The sequence below is a fragment of the Gobius niger genome, assembly GCF_951799975.1.
Source record: "Gobius niger genome assembly, chromosome: 8".
NCBI lineage: Eukaryota > Metazoa > Chordata > Actinopteri > Gobiiformes > Gobiidae > Gobius > Gobius niger.
The window spans coordinates 29933493-29940410 of record NC_136859.1 but is presented as its reverse complement, the minus strand read 5'-3'; positions in this window follow the sequence as shown (position 1 = coordinate 29940410).

Sequence of the window (6918 nt, the reverse complement as noted above, 5' to 3'; positions counted from 1 at the left end):
TCTCCCATAATATTGTATAGGTTGCGTTCACGTTCTGCTCTATTGCGGAGAAACCGTTTTTTGAATGAACTCTTCAAAAAGAAAACTGACAAATGTTGTACCAGTTCAGTATCTGGTAGTGCTTGGATTCACAAACCCGACGTATTATTATTATTATTTTTTATGGCAGAACTGGCCAGCGTCACACATGAGATATTAGCCTAAAAAAACTCCAAGAAACTGCATTTCAACAGTTACCATTGTCCCCTCCCCTCCACCTGACACTATGACATCATATTTCCCAACCTATAACAAAAAGATAAGCTTCAACATGAATGGCTCCAGACAGAGAAAATGTTGAGCCCTGAGTGGGATTCTCTGTTTGGGCAAATTCTTGAGTCATCCGTAGTTACATAAGCCTCTGTCCAGCCCTCAAATCTAAGAGCATGACGAAATCTATCAAACTCTAGAATGCTATGAACGCACCCAAATTGCAACAAAACCAGAAATAAAGCCTATATTTAACTTTGACTCCTGCGCATGAACGCACAAGGCGTTTAATGCTCCTGCTTTAGGCGACAGTAGAAGAGAGATATCAAACTTATTAGCTGCGGTATCTACAGCTCAGGATCCAGCAAAGCAAAACCAACATTGAGACAGTCCCCCGTGGCAGAGGGAAGAGAAGAAAAAAAACAAAACATAGACAGCCATCTCATTTGAATATCTGTAAGCAGCTCATGTTTTTCCACCGGCGGTTCTGCCACTACAGCGAGATTCGAGCCCGATACGGCTGCTGCGCGTGTCTGATCTATCAAACAGAGGCTGCTAGCCAAAGTCGAACCCCATAGATGTGCTTTTTTTTTTTTTTTTTTTTTACTTTTAGTTTTTCTCTCGCTCGGAAAAGCTCTGGATGTGGAAAATATGAATAATGCCGTAGACTTTCGCGTTGAGACAAAGGTCATTTGCAGCTATTACTTTCCCTTGTTTCATTTTTAAAGTGGTGAAAGAAGGTACAAATGACTCCTTTACACTTTGTAGCAGCCTCGCTCTTCTCAGGTTTTGATTGTAAAGGCGCCCTTTTTCTATGTAAAATGGTGGAGAATAAAGAAATTGTCTCTTGCTATTAAACCTTGGCACGTGTGGTTTGTCGGCAGATCATCTGATGTTCATCGCGAAGACCTGATGGCCACTGTGGCATCTTTGTTGTTCTACCTTTGGTCTAAGGAGCTGTCATAAATGATATCACAACCTCCTTTGTGCAAAACCTACTTTAGGGCCGTTGCGGAGACTGCTGTGCCTGGCAGTCTCCGCAACGTCTCAGCTCGAACTGATGCGCATACAAAGCAAAGGGCCTACCTCACCGGCCTGGAGAGTAGTTGGAGACTAGAGTCGCTAGTAACAGAGATGTCTCCGATGCGTCCCCTGGCAATAAGGCGAGTCTCCAGGTAGTCTCGATGAAAACCAACCGGTTCGATTTTAGCGGAGACTCCACATAGTCTCCGAGTGGTCGATTTGGTCTCAAGCAGCCGTTTGTTGTCCTCAACCTGTGAGACGTTTCTGTGAGGTCCCTGCAATGTCTCAGAGACCTGTCGGATACCAAGGAGATTTCAAAGAGTCGTGTGGAGTCTCTTTGAGCTCTTCTTGGCTAGCCTGGCATCCAGACTAATCTCCGATGTTTATTAATTAATAAACAGGAGACTAGTCTGGCGACCCGGTCGTAGAAAAGCTACTGCTTGAGGCGGGACTAATGTGGGACAACCGAAGTGCAGCAGCCAATGAGAACATAGCGGATGCGACGACAGAAACAGCGACAAAAAAGTTGTCGTCATTCGGACATTAACAATGGCGCTCCTGCCACACGGAGTTCAGTAAATGACTTCGGTCGTTTATGTCAGAAAAACTTAAGAACACAAGCATACCGGAGCATTACGTGAAGTGGTTGCTTGTGTTGAAAAACTACAAAACAAAGGCGCAACAACGTGACGCCCGTTCAGGGAGCTGCTCTGATTGGTCGGTAGGCTCCATATCGCTGCGTCACTTCCTTTGAAAGCGCGCAATGGAGTGTTGCCAGACCCTCTTCTGTAAAGAAGCGGAGTCTGGTTGGCGAGACTACTTCTTGGCATCCTGCTTGAGACCGCGTAGACTTGAGACCACATGGAGACTTTTCAAGTCTCCATGTGGTCTCCGCTGAAATCGAACATGTTCGTTTATACCTGGCCTTATCTCCAGGGGACTTCTCGGAGACATCTACTTGGTCCTAGCCTGGCCTCAGCTATCCGTATACTCCGGTCAATGATCATTTCCCTACATGTACGTCTGGTTCTGATCTCAGTTGTTGGTTGTAGTTTGGCAATGGCGGCGGATACAAAAGTAATGGAAGCTCTTCAATCCGTTCTGGCTCGGCTCCCAATTATCCAGAAATTCAAATTGAAGCCTTGGAATGCGCAAGGAATGCTCCCAAGACTTATAATAGCTGATTCACTCACTCGGGCGCATTAAATACGTCACAACCAACCGCTAGCGAAAATCCGATCCAATCGTTACAAAGGAGTTCACCCCTCCCACCTGATAACGGAGCTCAATTGCGAAGATCCAGACCCTTGTACGAAACGACATGAGTACGAGGGTGGGGTAAAACCGGGCTAACTTGGTCCCAGTTAAGACTTTTTGAAACCTTTCTTCATCTTCTTGTTCTGCATTATATTTCCACTGAACTTTCCTCCCTCTACCCTCTGAAGTGTTTTAAATGTGTCAGTCAGAGCAGCCTGTTAAACTGTCTGCCACCTCCCAGGGCCTTTCAGCGCTCAGTAAGTTCGACGTCCAAATGTCACGAGGCTCACTGATCTGAAGTATGTTAAGCACTGTCGCACCGCTAACTGCCACAGAACTCAGCATGGGGCGCACTGACGAGGCACTTTAAATGTAGCCCTAAAATGCAAATGCGCCTTCTACAAAAATGTTCCGTAACAACGATTGTTCGATTCACCAGGAAATCGCGGGCCAGCATTTCCACACTGGCGATCATCAGTTGTGCTGCTGTGGAGAGTTCTCGTTGACCTCTCTAAGACCAAAGAGATGGTCGCCTACTTTGGGTCGTTCCTCCAATGAGCATCGGCATTTGCATTTAGATGGCCAGATAATTGAGAGAGCGGAGGAATGTGAGTACTTGGGGATGATTGTTGACCACAAGCTCAACTTCAAGAGCGACACTGACCGCATTTTTGAGAGCATTTGCACTTCCTTCGCAAAATCAGACGGCTGCAAGTCCACGAGGCAATTCTTCGACTGTTTTATAACACTTTTATCCGGCCCACTCTCACCTTTAGCGTACTGGGATGGTTTGGCTCCCTGAGTGAAGTGAGCCCTCTCAAAAGCCCTCTCAATAAGATCATAAAGATGAGTGAGAAAATTGTTGGAGTGCCACAGGTACCTCTCGTAAAACCATATTCCAAAAAGGCCAGATTATCTCGTCCTCAATTTCTTTTCCTTACTGTCCTTAAAGGTGCATTATGCAACTTTTTATGTGGAGGAAAAAGTTGATATTTCTGCGTATTTGACCCTGTAGTGATCCAGTGGCTGCATGAGTAATCACCGTGGCGCCCTTTACTTTCCATCCCAGTGGTCTCTCGGACGCTCCAGGATCAGTTGTTTGGAAGGTTTTCCACTGCTGACGGACCCTCTCACAAGAAAACCTACAAACCAGTTGATCCTGGAGCGCGGTAGACTCCACGGTGGTTGAAAGTAAAGGCGCCATACTGACTACTGGGTCACTACAAGGTAAAATACGCATATAACAACTTTTTTTTTCTGCATAAAAAGTTGCATAATGCACCTTTAACCATTCCTGACCTGTGCCCACCCTAAACCAGACTCGGGGATGGTGCCTATTCTCACTACAATTCTATTTTGGTGTCTAAATAATGTAAATGTTTTGTGTGGTGATATTTTCCAGTGCCTTACAAATTGCTTAAAGGTCCTATATCATGCAAAATCGACTTCTTAGAGCTTTTGGCCATGTTGTTATGCTATTTCCTTATCAAAAACACCCCCAGAGTGGTTTGTGGCTTCATTCACGCAGCTCTCAGTAATCCTCCTGAATCCTGCTCTCTGAGCAGCTGCTCCGCCCTCTCCTGGTGAACGACTGAGTGTTCAGTTGTGTCGTCACAGCGGAACGGAAGTGCTCAGCGTGTGTAAAGCAATGTCTTACAGCCGGATTTTAATTTGTAAAACAGCTTTTTCATTATTTCTGTTGTAAGAGAGAAACAAAGAGAAAAAAAAAGTGAAGGAAAATTCCAGGTCAGCTGAGGCCAAAACAAACACACCCCTGAGCGTCTGAACAGATCAGTCATGTTTGCGCTGCAGCTGAAGATGGAGCTCGTTATAACTGGACACACCTGTTCTTTATTCTTAACTAACGATCATGTCATGGACGGAGAAAAAAAAGCATGTTTGGCTACGAGGACGAGGAGTTTATTCAGCCTTTTTCAAGCAGAGGCCACTCTCATCAGACTTGGTTTTTTTTTCTCCTGGATTCAGCGACTATCACCAAAATGGTGTTTTTCTGTGACTGTCACTGATGGATGTTTGGTGAACCTTCGCCAGAATCAAAGTGGATTAACTTTTATAACCAACGCGAGTCCCATAATGTAAACAGCGATGGACCAGAGGGTGAGTCAATCCAAACGCGGGTTAGCTTGTGTGTTAGCATATTAGCATGTGTGTTAGCATATTAGCATGTGTGTTAGCATATTAGCATGTGTGTTAGCCATTTATGAAGCTGTGTTGCAGATGTCAACTCCATATAACTGCATCGTGAAGTAACTTCACTTATTGCTGTTTATTTATATTACGGTAAAGTTGTATGTGCGGAGAGAGGGGGCGGAGTTAACTGAATCGAAGTGTTGTGTCTTTCGGGTTTGAAAAATACCTTCAGAAAACACTTATATTTATCACAAAAATGAGTGCTCCATAGTGGTAGAGGTACCATATATCATATAAATGCCTATACTTAACTTTGGAATGGCTAAAATAGCATGATATAGATCTTTTAATAATGTGCAGTGTCCACATTTATTACAAAAAGCGGATTAATTACACAAAGAAGTGCACGTTTTACATTTTGAACCAACAAAATGCATTTCCCTCCATGCGGTGATTGAAAACGCAAAATCTGTCACTGTGCTGCAGAAAGCCCTCCGTTTTTAGTCTGTCAGCTCCGGTAAAGAGTGAAGCTTAATATGGGACTGCAAAGTATGGAGGCTTAGAAAATTAACAAATGATTCCAAATTGAATGGTCCTTTTAATTTATTGGTCTTTGTTCCCAGGGGGCTATTACTGCTGACGAACACGTGGAGTACCCGCCAGCGTGGGCTGCTACTGGCTGATTTATGTTGCCATCACGGCTTTGCCAATATATGCGCAGCAGGCCTGAGCGGTAAGTTTAAGGTGCTGTTTCACCGCTGCAGCTGAAGACAAATGGCAACAAAACTTCTGTAATGTTGTAATTTTGGTTGGGCTGTTGGTTTTAAGATATTGTAAACATTTTAGCACTATTCTCGGTTGGGAAATAGCTAGGGGTAGATGTGCCGTGACATCAGTTGTCCCAATAACATATAGGGAGAGTGAGGAGGGTTGGGCCACATAAGACATTTCCAGTGTTGGGCAAGTTAAAATAGTAATACAACTTTAATCTGATTTAAAAAAATATATATATATGTAGCTGAGGTACATTACTTTGAGTTACTTTTGGCAAATTATAAACTAGAAATAGTAATAATTGTACCGAGCAAAAGTGCAGTCAAAGTCTTTTCCTTCATTTTTCCCCATTCTCTCTGTTTTGTCTTGACAACGTTTAGATTTAGTGCTGCGTTATATTTGGCAGGAGTTTAGCATTTTTTTTGTTCATATATTTAAATGCATTTGTAACTTGAATTGTAATGATAATGATAATATATGAACTTTTTTTTCCCCTTAGTTGCCGAAAAAAGTAATATATTTTTGTAACTTGTTGCTTTTGTAGTACGTTGCCCCCAACACTGGACATTTCTTCAACATTTTGGCACGATTCTAAGAATGCACACTGTCCAGAACAATGAGTCAAAACCTCTAAATCATGGGGCTTTAATATTTAAAAGAACCTGAATAAATGTAATTTAAATGATTGCAATGATTTGTTTGGGACAGTCCAAGGGGAGCGTTGGGCCACTATTCTCAAGGGTTGACACACTAACATTTATCTAGGATAACATCTTATAGAATTATTATTGTTCATTTGGTGAAAGTCTCAATATTGAAACATGAAACAGGTCCCAGAAAACTGTTTCTTTGTTTTATGTTTTTTTAATCAAAAGCCCGCACCTCGTACAGATAAAGGGGAACCGCATGAGAACAACAAGCTCTGGATTCAGAGGTTCTAATGTCTTCCTTGTCTGGGTTTGCAAACAAAACAGAAGATCTTAAATAACACCACGTCTTCAGTCACTCCTCAGATATGGAGATTTTACCAAAACATGTATACCAGGTGTCATGGATGAAAGGCTTGGGACATCAGTGTCTTCGGTGTGGCCCAATGCTCCCCACAAAATGTGACCAAACGCTCCCCAATCGGGAATCCTAACGCATTCTGTCTTTTCAGATTGAAATCGTATTTGTTTCACTAGTATGACATTGGTTGTAGCAATTACTGTTGCAATTACTGTTGCACAAACACATCATCAGTAGGGTGAAAATAACCTGTCTCACGACGGTCTAAACCCAGGTCATGTTCCCTATTAGAGGGTGAACAGTCCAGCGCTTGGGGAATTCTGCTTCACAATGATAGGACGAGCCGACATCGAAGCCACAAGCCGGTCATCCCTGTACTGACGCCTCCGGCTCAAAACCCAAAACATCAGAAGGACTTAGGGCGCTGATAAGCCTTCTTGCTTTGCCCTACCGCTT